Here is a 17,178-nt window from a genome sequence, read left to right as displayed (position 1 = left end):
TTAAAGTGCAAACTAATACCACTGGGGCTGCTACAACAGGCGTCGGAGCCAGCTGCACGGGAGGAGACGGGGCTACAGCCGTAACAGCGGGGTGCGACACGACCCAAGCTGTAAACTCCACCATGCGTGCACCAATGAGCACAACCCGGGCGGAGAGCACCCGCAACTGATCCCGGATCAACTCCAACATCTGCTGCAGCCTTCCCGGCAAAAATACCGTCTCTGCTTCCGCTGGTCCATTGTTAAATGGCCAGAGACTACTGTTATGTTTCGGACGCGTCGGAGCACCGACCCAGCATTTGAAAGGACCCAGCATAAAATAAGCAGAGCACGGTTCAAAGGATAACAGAATTTATAAACATAACAGTGAGATGCAGTGCTAAACAACTAAAAAGTCCGCGGTCTGGTGAGGTGGAAACACGGCGCGCTCTTAACAGCGCAAACGGTCCGGAGCCACAGCAGTTCGGACCCAGGGACCCCGCCGTGAAGAAAGAAAACATGAGGTGAGTCCAACTCCACACAGAGAGACACAACTCAAAGGTGCACGCAATCAGCAAACACTTCCTGGCTTAAATCTATACATCAGCTTTTACCCTGCAGGCACGGAACAACTCAGTTCAAATCTCCACTGCAGCAGAAGCTGATTAGACAATTAGCATAACGTGACAGCTCAATAACACAAGGTGTGAGGGACACCAAATCCACTGTCATTACTTCATAAAAGTCACCAAAACCAAATTACCTCAGGAAGTGTGCTGAAGAGCGTGATGACCTCACCCAATCCTCCTTCACAGACCGTGGCGTCAAACCTGGAGCGGTCTCTGCGTCCGTGATGGTGAGATTGTCTCCTGAGTCGATCTCACACGTCTGACGAGGTCGAGTCTCTGGCAATCACACACTGTGCATTCAAGGTTTAAATGCAGCAATCTCTGATCAAGACAAAATACACCACAGCTGTGAGTCCTGATGACCTGCATGTGAAAACAAGCCTCAGGTGTTCAGGGTGAGGTCCTAATGCTCAGCCACTCAGTCCTGAATGCATACCACCTGGGGGAGAAACAGAAAACAAAAACCAAGCCAGCCAAACACCCCAGCCCACAACAGTATACATGGAGTAATGAGCTGCGTTTAACATCTCTCCACCACCTCCTGATCTGCAATCGTATGGTTGAATGAAAATCAAACCTGTTTGATTATTCTGGTCAGCCGTCATGAGGGTATCCTGCTGCTGAAAAGCTACAAGCATCCAACCACTCGCACTGTGCCTGTGCAAACACCGCAGACCTGTCTTGTAATGTTTTTTTGTTGCTGTGTTTTGTTTTGTTTTTAAATTTTGATGTCTTTTGATGTTCTGTTTGCAGAGGGTGAAACTTTTAACAGGTAGGTGCTTAACTGATTTTAAATTTTAAAAATGTTTGTAGCTGCTTACTACGTTAACGGTCTAAAATTATCAGATGAAAATTTATTGGAAGATAATTAGTCTGATAATGGTTTTTAAAGTTATCTAAAAAGATAATCAGATAATGAAAACATTATCTTTGATAATTATCGGTTATCACATTTTCGGAACTGTGCCCACCACTGCCTACTCCTACCCCAACCCTAAACTTAATTAATTAAGGTATATTCTTGCTGCTGAATCATGACTTGGTGCGAGACCAGGTTGGATATTGCACATATTTTTTAAGTAATACACTAATTCCTGAAGGTTTGAGTGTTAAATAGACAAATGTGCCGAAAGGCATTATGGGAAAGTTCAAATGAGCTGCTCTCTCTCACACACACACACACACCCCCATCAGTTGCTGTTAATTTCGTTGGCAGGATATTTTTAATATGTATATGTCGCGACATGAACGAATAAAGCTCTTCAGCATCTCACCATGTCATTTCCAAGATGGCGCCATGTGAAGGCACCCTGGTATTCTGGTGCTTTGTTTTGTCTGTTTTTGTGTGTGACTCGTGTGTCATCATGTCCCAACACCCACGAGGAGCTTCTAAACATCAAATCATCAACACCCACGGACATTACGCCAGTTTTTTTTAGTGCCTGCAGCTGAACTGGTTCACTTTTTGGCCAAAAAAGTGAGAGATGGCAGAGAGGAAAACAAGCTGGAGCTCTCGTGCACCTCAGACAAAGGGGCACGCGCACGCCCCTACCTGGGATATTTCTCTCCAACGTCCGCTCACTCCACAACAAGATGGATGAGCTGGCACTGCTGATGAAGAAGAATAGAGATTCACCTCATCTTGTGTACTGTGCTTCACGGAGACGTGGTTAAATGCACAGACACCGGACTACGCGCTCCAACTAGAGGGATTCCAACTCCTCCGCGCAGACAGAGACCGAGCACTCTCTGGTGGAAAAACTAGAGGTGGAGGACTCTGCTTCTATATCAACAACGCCTGGTGCTCCGATGTGAATGTGATCTCCCAACACTGCTGTCCCTCTCTGGAATATCTCCTCATAAACTGCAGACCTACTCTCCACGTGAGTTTAACTCTTTCATACTTTGCTCTGTGTATATTCCACCGAGCGCGGATGTGCACGAGGCTGAGCGCGTGCGTGCACGAGGCCGAGCGCGCGCTCGCGGATCAGATTATGAGCGTGGAGAGAGACTTTCCGGACTCTCTTGTTATAATTCTCGGTGATTTTAACAAAGGGAATCTCAGTCAGGAATTACCAAAATACAAACAGTTTGTTAAATGCCCGACCAGAGAAGGGAGCACGTTAGATCATTGTTACATGACAGTGAGCGGCGCCTACCGCACGGTGGCCCGTGCAGCTTTGGGACTCTCAGATCACGTGATGGTCCACTTGATCCCATGTACAGACAGAGACTTAAACTCTCTAAACCTGTTGTGAGGATGTCTAAAGTGTGGAGCAATGAAGCTGTAGAGGAGCTATGCGCGTGCTTGGCCACCACGGATTGGGATATGTTTGAGGCTTCAACAGACAGTCTAGATGACTACACGGACACTGTGACATCATATTAATTTCTGTGAAGACAGCATCATCCCACAGCGTACCAGGGTGAGATATAACAATGACAAGCCCTGGTTCACACCTAAACTCCAGCAGCTCCGTCAGCAGAAAGAGGTGGCTTTCAGAGAAGGAGACAGAGACAGCTATAGAGGTGCAAAGTACAGATTTAGCAAGGAGGTGGCAAAGGCTAAATCCATGTACAGTTCACGTCTGCAGCAAAGGTTCTCTGCCAATGACTCGGCCTCTGTGTGGAGGGGGTTGAAAGAGATCACCAACTACAAGCCCAAAGCACCTCGTTCTATTGACGACCTCAAGCTGGCCAACGACCTGAACGTCTTCTATACACACTTTGAAGACAAGGACTCACACCTCCCCACCCCCGACACAACTGGATATTCAAACACTCTGGACCTCCCCCCTCCCACTGCTGCCCTCCCCACTCCCCTGTTGCCCTCTCGGTCCAAGAGAGGACGTGAGGAGACATTTCAAAAGGTTGAATCCACGTAAGGCCCCGGGCCCAGACTGTGTCTCTCCTGCCACCCTGAGACACTGCACTGATGAGCTGGCCCCAGTCTTCACGGGGATCTTCAACACCTCCCTGGAGTCATAGTTCCAGTCCCCAAGAAACCACGTCACTGGACTTAATGACTACAGGTGGCTCTCACGTGTAGTCATGAAGACCTTCGAACACCTGGTTTTATCCCACCTGAAGTCCATCACCGACCCCCTCCTGGACCCCTGCAGTTTGCCTACAGAGCCAACAGGTCTGTAGATGACGCCATAAACCTGGCCCTGCACTCCATCCTGCAGCACCTGGACTCCCCAGGAACCTACGCTAGGATGTTTGTGGATCAGCTCTGCATTCAACACCATCCTTCCAGCTTTGCTCCAGGACAAGCTTTCTCTGCTCCACGTGCCCAACTCCACCTGCAGGTGGATCACAGACTTCCTGATGGACCGGAGTCAGTGTGTGAGGCTGGGAAAAAATGTCTCGAACACTCGGGCTCTCAGCACAGGATCTCCACAGGGCTGTGTCCTTTCCCCTCTGCTCTTCTCCCTCTACACTAACTGCTGCACCTCCATCCATGACTCTGTAAAGCTCATCAAGTTTGCGGATGACACCACCCTCATCGGACTCATTTCGGATGGGGATGAGTCTGCCTACAGGAGGGAGGTGGACCGGCTGGTGATCTGGTGCAGCAGCAACAACTTGGAGCTCAACGCCCAGAAAACAGTGGAGATGATCGTGGACTTCAGGAAAGCCACACCCCCTGCCCTCCCTCACCCTCACCAACAGCCCCATCACCACTGTGGTCTGTCACCGCTTCCTCGGCACCACCATCACCCAGGACCTCAAGTGGGAGTCAACCATCAGCTCCCTCATCAAGAAGGCCCAGCAGGATGTACTTCCTGCGGCAGCTGAAGAAGGCCAAGCTGCCTGTCCAGCTGATGGTGCAGTTCTACACGGCCATCATCGAGTCCATCCTCTGCTCCTCCATCACAGTGTGGTACGCCGGGGCCACAGCCAGGGACAGACACAGACTGCAGCGCATTGTAGCCTCTGCTGAGAAGGTGATTGGCTGTAGCCTTCCATCTCTCCACGACCTGCATGTCTCCAGGACTCTGGGCCGAGCAGGTCGGATCACAGCTGACCCTTCTCACCCTGCACACGGTCTGTTCAAACCACTCCCCTCGGGCAGGAGGCTACGGTCCATCCGGACCAGAATTTCCTGCCATAAGAACAGTTTCTTCCCCTCTGCCGTTAGACTCATGAACACCTCACCTCAGTCACCTAAGCTTAACTCTGTCACTTATCATTTTATCACGGGTCACTTTAGACAATGTACTTTGGTTTGTAATTGCACTCCTCCCACTGCACTGTTTTTTTCTGTTTCTCTGTTTTTCTGTTGCACACAGCCTTTCATATTTCATATTCTTTTTTATTTATATTTTATTTATTTTGACACATATGTTATATTTTATCCTAGCATTTTATCTCTTCTTAATGTTGCACCATTGTACCGAAGCAAATTCCTAGTCTGTGAATCCTGTTCACTGGCAATGGCAATAAACTTCTTCTGATTCTGATTTATGTCCTTCACACTTTTTTCGGGGAATGCTTCTGGGGAGCATTAGCATGGCTAAAACCCTTCAGCTCCTGTGGGGCCTTTGCCCCCAGAATTCCCTCCCAACTAAACACGTTTCTTTGTTTGCCTCTCACGTGCCTGGAAGTTCCTTACCATCTAACCATGTCATTTAGATACATCAGACTTTATTTTCAGTAAATGGTTCAGGGGAGCATAAACATAGCTAAAACCTTTCAGCTTACTTATTTTCAAAGAAAAATATTTTTACATGTAATTTACACACTAAATAGTCACTGACTTACCTCAAGACCTGACAAGGTGCACACCGCCTGTCAATTTAGAGTTCCTAGAAGTGTTCAAGATTTAACATTTTCTAACATTTGACAATGAGACATTCCCTGTTTCAGTGTCCACTTTCAACTGAATTCTCATGAAATCTCCACGATTGTCAATCCAGGAAGTGTCGATCCAAGAAGTGGTAATTCAGGAAGTGTTCAACATTTGACATTTCTGTTTCTCTGTGGACTCAAAATTTGGAATATGGGTCTAGTGATGTCTGCCATCTTGTTTGTGTTACCATATACAAGCCCAGAGGCCCATTGTACTGGTGCTTATCCCCGATTTCTGTAACATAAGCATATGAGAGTCTACAACTACCCTGGACAGGTTGCCATTCACAGGTTATTTCTCAACTCAGGAATGCTACCCATTTATAGTTGGGTGGACTGGAAATGTCTGCCTGGATGGTTGCTTTTGAGATCCCAAGACACTTCTGTGTGTTGTGGATGTAGCATCATGTTCCCAGACTTGACTTGGATTGGAACAATGCAGATTCGTTTTAATTCAATTCAATTTATTACTTTTATATAGCGCCAAATCACAACAAATCTGCCTCAAGGTGCTTTACACATGTAAGATCTAACCTTACCAACTCCTAGAGCAAGCACACAGGCGACGGTGGTAAGGAAAAACTCCCCCTAATGAACTGTCTTGTCAAAGAACCCGGACTGGTAACATGAAGGATGGAAATGAATCCCTGGTCTATATGTTGGTATTCCAATTCCTATACCACAGAGCCACCCGCTTCACTCATATCAAACCTTAAAGGTAGATACTGTGCTGCTTGCAGAGTGCAAACAGTGCTGAGCACCATGTTTTCGACAATTAAAATTTCTTGTTGAAGATGTAAATACTGTTAGAACATTTTTTTTGGGGGGGGGGGGGTGTTTTCTTTGGCACTTCAGCTTATGACTGTGTATCTTTACAATGTTACATAACACTCCCACACCATCTTCTCTCCGTGTACTGTAAGATATCTCTCTCTCTCCACAACATGCAGGAAGATGAATGATATTGTGTCTGTATGCATCAGTGTAGAACTTTTAGTTGAGCGGGTAAAGAGCTTGGCTACCAACATATAGATCTTGGTTTCATTCCCGATCACATTACCTGTTTCTCCTTGGACATTACACTTTATCTGCATTGTCTCAGTCCACCTAGCTGTAAATGGGTACCAGACTTGATTGGGGATGTGACCTGCCTCAGATTGGTGTCCCTCTCACAGGTAGTCATAGAGTCTGATCTTTGGAACCCAGGGATAAACATCACTACTAGTGGGCCTCAGGGTCTATATCAGAATTACTTCTTACCACAGAGAATAGAATACCACAGTGACATTCTAGTTCAGGAGTGGCCAGGGTTGATTTGACTGTGATTTTGACCCTCCTGGGAGGATAGAACTTGGTCAGTGGTCCTCAAGTGATTTCAGTTTCAGAACAGTTTGAAATCCCGTCAAACAGTCATCCTCTTTTTTTTTCTTTTTTTTCTTTTTGCCAGTGAGAGAGAAATTATAATTTTGTCTTCTTTCGTGCGGCAGCTTGTGGGAATATCGCTTGGTGGTGCTTAGGAGGTTGGAGGAGGTTATGGCAGCAATGAATGATGCCTCATAATGGCACTTAAGAAAGAAACTTGCATCATTAATCATCCTTCCTTTCATACGCTTGACACGTGAGACAAGGAAATCCATGTCTATCTGAGCACAGACAATAAATATGAATGCTCCTCAGATTAGTCCCCAAAGAACAAAATGGATACTCTTTAAGGGCAAATTTTCCAGTCATCACTCAACTGACTAAAATGAGCCAATTATTTCTTATACAACAGCGTGCCAATTAGAGAGCTGTCTGCTGTGCTCCATTCATGGTATTGCCATGTGGCTTGTTTAAGGTGCTGCCAGATATCTATTTCAGTCCAAAGCCATTTAGAAGAGACTTGGAGAGTGGGTACGCGTGCCATCATGTTTGAGACCAGTGGCCTGAAGTAAAGGACTTAAAACAATTTGAAGCAACAAAAAATGTGTTCACCTGAATCCATGATCAAATACAGTATATCAGAATGGAGAGAATGCTGAAGTAATATCAGCAGGCATCAATTAAATTGTATAATTAAAAGTTTCAACCATACATTGAAAAGCAATGATTTTATATTAATTGATATTAATAATTATAATTTTTTTTTTTACAAACTTCACTCAGTGTTCATTATCAAGATAACCTAAACCAAGACAAAGTTGTAACCAAGACCAGTGTATCGATACCAAGCTTTGAGGATTTGTGATCACATCAAGACCAAGACCAATGCAGAGCAAGACCCATGCTAATTCCACACATACGTACATGGGTATTTTAAAAATGGGGATCTTCCACCTTCATTTAAAAAAATATATACATCAATCCCACATGAAAACACAAAACACATTGTAAAGCACTGTTAAGAGCATGCCAAAGCAACAGGTGGTACTATAACCACTCGTATTAAACTATACAAAATGTTTTATCTTTCAATGAAGAATATTATTGACCGCATTGTTAGCAATGAAAGATGGCCACACCTCACTTCATCCGTTACAATCTACTGTTGTGACAACCAGTGTGATGGTTCTTCTACAGTCAACGTGAATGCAGCACTACCATATAGTCGAGATCTGTTTTAAGTGACTGAAAACGGAGCTTTCCCATGGATTGATAAAAGGTCAAAATGCATACAAAAGGCCTTGTTTTCCAAAATAACTGTGTACGGGTGGACAAGGCAAGTCCAGATCTGGACCCAACCAGTGCAGGTTCCACTCTGCATCACACATTTACACTAAAATTTAGAATATACAAACAACAAAGCACAATTGATCTGAAAGAACCGCATACCCATAAACACCCACAAACAAGCATTAAGAGCTTACATCAATATTTATTCAACTCTCTGTTTCTATGCTTCACCATTCATGATCATAAGAGAATTTTTGTGCAAGCATTAGGTTTTGTGGGTGATTCAGGTAATCTCCAGGAGTAGGGTTGCTGACCCCTATTCCAAATTATCTGACTGTGATTATCAACCTTTCCAGGAGGACAGAATCTAGTTAGTGAGAGTCACGGACCAGATTCTGGATCCTATCATTAAGTACAACTTTCCTTTTCTGTTATTTCTACAATACTGCAGTTGGTTTTTAGATGCATAAATGTCTGCAATTTGATCAGAACATGCATAGTTAGAGCATCCTTTAAGTTCTCCTGTTGTAGTCTGGAGAATCAGGCTAGATCCTGTTGTTTTTCTATCCTCCTTTCTGTGTCTCCCTGCCAGTGGAGCTGATCATCACCAACACCTGTGGCTGCGGCACACCTGCATTAAATCAGTGGCACACACTTAAGCCTCGGCTGAACATGAGGACGCTGGCAGATTCTTCGATTCCCAGGAGTGGTACTAGTGGTCTCCAGCTATATTTCCTGTCTTTGAGAAGTTCTTGACCAGTATTTTTCCAGTCTTTTGAATGAATCCTAATTTTGTGTTTTGTCTTTGTGCAGTCCGCAGCCACCACCAGTTCCACTGACCTGTCTGGTTTTTCACACATGCAGCCTGTTCTCCAGTGTCTTCACCTCTTGGTCTCCATCACTTTCAGTATCATGTTTTTGTTCATCATCTATATTAATAGCCAAGTGGCCTCTGTGTGCATGTGTGTGTATGGCTTTGATCCCGCAGAAACCAGGGAGAGCTGACATTTGCTGTTTGGTATTCTTATGTATCTTGGGGCAAGGATGAAAGCTACGAAAATGGAAAGTTGGTAGGACTGATATTTTTTTGAGAAATTAGCAATTTTAGCTAAACAGTGAACAGTGGGCATTGTGCTGCAATGCATCATGGGAGTTCAAGGTTTTGGGGTTTTAAATGTTATTGTGGTTCATGTTTAACAGTGTTGTTTGTGTATTGATTTATTGTGTGTGTTAACAGTGTTGTTAGTGTTATTAATTTATTGTTTTTGTAGTTCACTTGGTTTAGTCAGTTTAGTTCAGTGTCATGTTGTTGTTACCTTGAGTGAAAAGAGTATTGCTTTTGATGTCTTCTGCTATCGTCTCTGTTTTTGCATGTGTACAAAATTAAAATCAACTGCTTGCAGCAGCCACTGTCTCTGTGCGTGTGTAAAAATTAAATGCACCTGATTGCAGCAGAATGCATAAAAAGCATTCCTGTTGTGTATGTGCAACAGGGGACAGCTGACATTTGCCGTTTGGTATACATTAGTATTTTGGGTCAAGGATGAATGCTGCGAAAACAGAAAGTTGATAGGACTAATATTTTTGGAGAAATTAGCAATTTTAGCTCCCCAGTAAACAATGGACATTGTGCTGCAATGCACCATGGGAGTTCTGAGTTTTGGGATTTTAAATGTTGTTATTGTGGTTCATGTTAGTTTAGCAGTGTTGCTAGTGTTATTAATTTATTGTGTTTAATAGTTCAGTTTGGTTTATTGAATTTAGGTGTCATGTCGCGTGCGATTGGGGACAGTTGACATTTGCCGTTTGGTATGCTTATGTATTTTGGGTCAAGGATGAATGGTGCCAAAATGGAACATTGAAAGGACAAATATGTTTGGAGAAACTATGGATATTAGCTAACTTTGCTAATTACATTGTGGATGAACACACCATTCCTGCAAGGGGTGGTAAATCATCTTTATATTAAAAGCGTATGTGTGCATGATTTTATTTAGTAAATTCAATGTCGGTACATAATATAATTGTTAATACTTTAAAAATACATGGATGACACAGGAAAGTGAAAACATTTCCATTGTGGTCCATTTAAAAATCAAATCACAAAATAGAAGTAATAATAAAATATAATAACAATAATAATAATAATAATACTGTGTATATGATAACAAAAACCTAAAAAATTATAAATACGATATCACAACAGTAAATTAACATTAAAAAACTGGACTCACATGCCATTCCATCTCATTATACAAGCTTTACTTAATTTATTACCTATGGGGCCATTATTGTAGCAAAAGTACTTGCAAATGTGTATTTCGATCCACAAATGTGTAATCACATCCACAAATGTGTGAAAAAATATGTGTCTGTAATTAGATCCACAAATGTGTAACCAGATCCACAAATATGTAAAAAAGAATCTGTCTGTAATTAGATCCATTATTGTGTAACCAGATCCACAAATGTGTAAAAAAAAATCAGTGTGTGTAATTAGATCCACAAATGTGTTAAAAAAAATCCATGCGTGTGTAACCGTGTCAGTGAAAACAGGCCACTTGATTGGATGTTTTCTTACACATGACTTTTGCTGCAGTTCTGCCGTGTTAGTTCTGTAAATGCATGCAGCGATTTGTACTTGTGTGAAGACTAACCACCAGGGGGCGCAAGCACCAATGATATTAGTCACCGCTACCGTTTTAAGCCTGGCCAGGCCCTTTGAAGAACATCTTTGAGGGCGTTTCATTGTTTGTTTTTCCTGTGTTTCGGAGACCAGGAACATGAATGGATCATCTTGCATCTTTTAATTTTAAATAAACTCAAGAATAAAAATGGTAATAAGAAGAAAATGTTGACGGTCCCTTTCAGCCAGCTGCATGTCAAGATCTGTGTAATTCACAAAGAACGGAGGACGTCTCATTTTGGGGGGAAACGGTTTTGGTCTGTTGTAGAACGTTTGGAAAGAGGTGTCATTTGATTTAAAACGGCGATTCACTTTGAAGTTATTAATTCCAGAATAACTCCGAACCAGACACTTTTCAGTCTGGTGGCCCCGTGCCCCTCCCTGGAAGAATTTGATTCACCCAGGAACACCTTAAGGGAAAATCCACACTGTGTCTGATCACAGTGTGCTATCATCGTCTAACTTTAGCCCGCTTCTCCCCCCCAGACTTCCAGCTCTCATAATTACGAGTACAGGATTTATTTTTTTAATCCAGTGAATGCAATGTTCTTCCATAGGATACAGTACTGTTTCTGTTAACATTTTCTTATTTTTACCATAAGACGCAAGACGATCCATTCATGTTCCTGATTTCACACAGGAAACACAGGAAAAACAAAGAATGAAACACACCCTCAAAGATGTTCCCTCGAGGGCTCGGCCAGGCTTAAAACGGCAGCAGTGACTAATATTATTGGTTTTTGCACCCCCTGGTGGTTAGTCTCCACACAAGTACAAATGGCTGCACTCATTTACAGAACTAACGCGACACCGTAGCAAAAGTCAGGTGTAAGAACACATCCAATCGAGTGGCCTGTTTTTCAGTGACACATGGTTACACGTAGTTACGCACGCATGGATTTTTTTTTTTACACATTTGTGGATCTAATTACAGACACAGATTTCTGTTACACATTTTGAGATCTGGTTCCACAATGGTGGATCAAAATACACATTTGTGTATGTGATTACACATTTGTGGATCTGGTTACACATTTGTGGATCGAAATACACATTTGCAAATACTTTTGCTGAAATAATGGCATCCTAATTACTACCCTTGAAAAATGTCAGCTACCTATTTTATAAACACTACCCAATCTAGAGCCTGTGGATCCCCATGGGCAACACACTTGCTGTTATTATAAACTGTTTTCGTAAACTCCTGCCTCACTACATTTTGAGTCCATTTCCAGTTCGCAGTACTACCACAACAGAATAATTTGGCCAACATGGACTCACCTGAGGCAGGCACAATCCACAACACGTACTCCTCTCAGGGAAGGCTTACTTGGTCAATACAATCAACAAATCCAGGAATACCGTGACAACAACCAAAATCTATCAGCTCAGGTATGGCAACTCTGTGCACAGTTCACCGCACTCTCTGATGGACTCACAAGTATGATTCCTACATCCAGTACCAATCTGACCCCTGCTACAGATCCTGCTACAGTTAATAACAACAAACACACCAGTCACACCAGCATATGATTCAATAGTTTGCAAACCGGAGCCATTCTCTGGCCAATCTGTCAACTGTCCATCATTTTTGCTTCAGTGTCCCATTATTGTTTGTCAGAGAAACTCCAAATTCAGTACAGATAATAGGAAAGTAGCCTACCTAACAAGCTTGCTCCGAGGGGAAGCATTGACATGGATCACAACTCCGTGGAAGGGCACATCCCTGATCCTTGAAATGTATGAGGGGTTATGGACCGAACTCCATAAGGTTTTCGACCATTCCATGGAGGACAAACAGCTTCCGAAAAGTTATTTAATATCCATCAGGGCACTCACAGTCGAGTTCCGTATTTTAGCAGCCGAGGCAGGCTAAGACATCACGGTGTTGTGGGCTGCGTTTTACCAACAGGCCTGGCAGAAAAATTACTTGACCAGCTGGCAGATAGAGATGAACCATGATGATTGGATGACCTTATTGTATTGTGCATTTATGTGGATAACTGTTTGAGGGAGCATCATAGTGGAGGGGTTCAGCCAGCGCTACCCTCTCTTGGCCCATGAGGGTTACGTCTCTCTCCACAGAGGTGGCACTTCCCAGGACGGTGGCTCCCTCTCCTGACGAACCAATGCAGATTCACAGATCTCAGTTAACACGAGAAAAGAGTGCTCAATGCATTCAGACAGGAGAATGCATTTATTGTAGTTTGAGGGGCCCACGTGCTGAAAAATCGCCCTGTTTGGCCAAAAGCGGTTGTTCATCAGTGGGTTCTGGGTTAAGGCCCTTTCACATGTAGTACAAATAAGTACAAATCAGGGTGAATCATGGTGGAACAGCTCTTCTGAGTGAACCACAAAAACATCAAGCCGATGGGCAGGCATGAACAATGCTGTTGCAACGGTTTTGTGCATGCAGGAACACAGTGCGAGCAGCTGCGCGATGTGTAACCACATCGCGCAGCTGCTGTGAAAAAAAAAAAAAAAAAACATGCCACCCACGGGATTCAAACTTGCAATTTCCAAAAGCTCTGATTGACAGCCAAAACTTTACCACTGAACTACCATCACTGTCCTGTAAAAGGAGCAGGAAAATGCCTGATATCAAGAAGGACATGGATGTATTTAAAAAAGTAAAACCATACACGATATAAAAACACCGCATTTTATTGAATCCCTGTTATGAAGTGGGTAATACAAGTATCAACCGACACACGTGCACACATGCGATACACATGCAGACCACATGTGTGTTGATGTTTGCAAAGCCACACTCGTGGGGGCACTTAGACAAATTTCACATCCAGCTCATCAGTGACCGTCTGCTGACTGTTGTCATGCTAATAGCGTGAATGGCCTCACATTTTGTAAGTACCAAGCGAGCGGTGTTAGATGTGCATGTGTGTCACCTGGAATTTGGCCGACACCTGCAGCAAGAGGGATCAAATGGGCTCTCACTTTTAGCCGCTGGTGTGCGCACATAATTGTAGCAACAGGTGTACGAGGCATTGGAGGCAGCTATGATTTTTCATGCGCAATTCAACCACATTCGTATTATGTGTGAAGTGGCCCTTACTAGTGAGTGGCAATTGTATGACAGGTCCTCCGGCTACTAAGACTCAAATCCAGGCCATAATCCAGTTCATCCACCACAATAATTCCACCTTTGCATGAATTAACTCTGGGGCTCAGGCCGGTTTTATTGACAGAAACATCATAACTACACTCAGCATTCATATTGAGGAATTAACTTCTCCCATTGGGATTAAAACTCTGGATAACACCACTTTAACCACCATTACACACCATAACGTTCCCCTTCATTTAATAGCATCTGGTAACCATCACGATGAGATAAAATTATATGTATTCTCGTCCTCTACTCCCATCATTTTAGGACATATTTGGCTTCTCATTCACAATCCTTATATCAACTAGCCAATCGCACAGTGGATTGAGAGGTGTTACTCCCACTGTCTATGATCCAACATGCCCAATACTCATCCCAGAACTCATCCCTCAGATACCATTCCCGTTGAGTTGCTTTTGGTTCCCTCAGTTTATCACAAACTTGCCCCAGTGTATAGTAAAGACAGGGCCCCATTCCTACCACCTGCAAAGGCCATTCTGAGTAAGCGGTGATGCTCTTCAGTCTAACACCCCTATGACATTCCAGGCACTCCTCAATGATGTCCTATGTGATTTTCTTGACCAGTTCATGGTTGTCTACTTGGACGATATCCTTATTGTTTCTAGACACCTGAAAGAACACCAGGTGGATGTCCGTCGGGTCCTCCAGTGGCTGTGGGAAAACCTGTTGTTTGCTAAACCTGAGAAATGTGCATTCCACTTGCCCTCAATTACAATTCCAATGAAGTTGGGACGTTGTGTAAAATGTAAATAAAAACACAATACAATGATTTGCAAATCCTCTTCAACCTATAGTCAATTGAATACACCACAAATACAAGATATTTAATGTTCAAACTGATAAACTTTTTTTTTTTTTTGTGCAAATATTTGCTCATTTTGAAATGGATGCCTGAAACACGTTTCAAAAAAGTTGGGACAGTGGTATGTTTACCACTATGTTACATCACCTTTCCTTCTAACAACACTCAATAAGCGTTTTGGAACTGAGGACACTAATTGTTAAAGCTTTGTAGGCAGACTTCTTTCCCATTCTTGCTTGATGTACAACTGCAGTTGTTCAACAGTCCGGGGTCTCTGTTGTCGTATTTTGCGCTTCATAATGTGCCGCACATTTACAATGGGCAACAGGTCTGCACTGCAGGCAGGTTAGTCTAGTACCCGCACTCTTTTACTACAAAGCCACGGTGTTGTAACGCATGCAGAATGTGGCTTGGCATTGTCTTGCTGAAATAAGCAGGGACGTCCCTGAAAAAGATGTTGCTTGGATGGCAGCATGTGTTGCTCCAAAACCTGGATGGACCTTTCAGCATTGATGGTGCCATCACAGATGTGTAAGTTGCCCATGCCATGGGCACTAACACACCCCCATACCATCACAGATGCTGGCTTCTGAACTTTGTCCAGAGAAGGCAGCGGTATTTCTGGATGTTGTTGATGTATGGCTTTCGCTTTGCATGGTATAGTTTTAACTTGCACTTGAAGATGTAGTGACAAATTGTGTTAAATGACAATGGTTTTCTGAAGTGTTCCTGAGCCCACGTAAGATCCTTTACACAGTGATGTCGGTTTTTAATGCAATGCCGCCTGAGAGATTGAAGGTCACAGGCATTCATTGTTGGTTTTCGGCCTTGCTGCTTACATGTAGAAAGTTCTCCAGATTCTCTGAATCTTCTGATTATATTATGGACTGTAGATGATGGAATCCCCAAATTCCTTGCAAATGAACATTGAGAAACATTGTTCTTAAACTGTTGGACTATTTTTTAATGGAGTTGTCCACAAAGTGGTGATCCCTGCCCCATATTTGCTTGTGAATGGCTGAGATGCTCCTTTTATACCCAATCATGACACTCACAATCAGTGTCCTCAGTTCCCAAACGCTTACTGAGTGCTGTTAGAAGGAAAGGTGATGTAACACAGTGGTAAACTATCCCAGCTTTTTTGAAATGTGTTACAGGCATCCATTTCAAAATGAGCAAATATTTACACAAAACAATAAAGTTTATCAGTTTGAACATTAAGTATCTTGTCTTTGTGGTGTGTTCATTTGAATATAGGTTGAAGAGGATTTGCAAATCATTGTATTCTATTTTTATTTACATTTTACACACAATGTCCCAACTTCATTGGAATTTGGGTTATACTTAAACCCTACATACCGGCCCAGCCTCTGCGTTCTCAGGGTGCAGGACTACTTTGTGTCCCTAGGAAGAATAAAAAGTCTGTGGGTCACAGAGCTTTCTCTTATTGTGCACCTGCTTTGTGCATGGACTAGCACCTCCCTACTTAGCTGACCCACTTAAACTCTACATACTGGCCTGGGCTCTGCGTTCTCCGGGTGCAGGACTACTTTGTGTTCCGAGGGTGAATAAAAAGTCTTCAGGTCACAAAGCTTTCTTTTATCGTGCACCTGCTTTGTGGTGATCTCCCTGCATCAATAAAACAGTCAGATTCTGTAGAGATTTTCAAGTCCAGACTTAAGACGCATTTATTTTCCCTTTCGTTTGGCTAGCAAACTTGCATAGTCTGTTACTGTCAGGTTGTCTGATTGTCTGTTTATTTATTTATTTTTTGGTCTGTTTTGTTATTTTCTTTGATTCATTGGTTTTCTGTGTGTTTATTCTCTTGCTGGTTTTTTTTCTGTTTGGGTCTGTCTGTCTCTATCTCTCTTGTCTGTTCCTGGGATCTTGGTGGTGGGCGTGTCTCTCTCTCTCTCTCTCTAACCACACCCTTGTTCTGTTGCTTTCCACGCACACTTGTTCCTGATTTGCTGCTCATCACCTGGGTTATATGGAGATTCAGTGGGTGCAGTAGTTCCTCGCCAGATTGATGCACCTTGTGCCTTTTCTCCAGCTCTGTTTCTTGTGTTCCATAATCCTGTCTACCTCGTTGTATTCCTGACCTCCTGCCTGTTTGAACGACCACACCTAATCCTGATGTTTTTTGTACTGCTCTTTTTTGGACTGCCTTCTTATGTACTGACCTCTGCTATCCACATCAGTAAAGCCTTTTACTAACCAGAGCTGTTTGTTTGAGCCTTACATTTGTGTCCAACCATTTTTGAACAACCTGTCAGATCAATCTGGCCAACAATGGACGCAGCAGGCTCAGACTCGTTCCAGCTGGTGGTACGCCATCATAGTCGGCAGCTTCCAGCAGGAAGACCGGCTCACTGTGCTTAGCTCCGGGTTTAGTGAGCTAGCTAAACGCCAGGACTATTTCATTTTG

The 17,178-nt window shown here is 43.3% G+C and overlaps 1 long non-coding RNA gene across 1 annotated transcript in view; it reads right to left on the bottom strand.

Moving 5' to 3' along the window:
- The window catches only part of LOC117502184, a 46,148-nt gene that overhangs the window by 15,239 nt on the left and 13,731 nt on the right, over positions 1–17,178 (bottom strand). The window contains exons 4-5 of the long non-coding RNA XR_004558214.1: positions 7,812–7,880; positions 1,134–1,146 (exon numbers count right to left, since the gene is read on the bottom strand). This is a non-coding gene — a long non-coding RNA (uncharacterized LOC117502184). The remainder of the gene's footprint in view (positions 1–1,133; positions 1,147–7,811; positions 7,881–17,178) is intronic.

The sequence above is a fragment of the Thalassophryne amazonica genome, chromosome 2, assembly GCF_902500255.1.
Source record: "Thalassophryne amazonica chromosome 2, fThaAma1.1, whole genome shotgun sequence".
Lineage (NCBI taxonomy): Eukaryota > Metazoa > Chordata > Actinopteri > Batrachoidiformes > Batrachoididae > Thalassophryne > Thalassophryne amazonica.
This window is presented reverse-complemented; position numbering and strand designations above follow the sequence as displayed.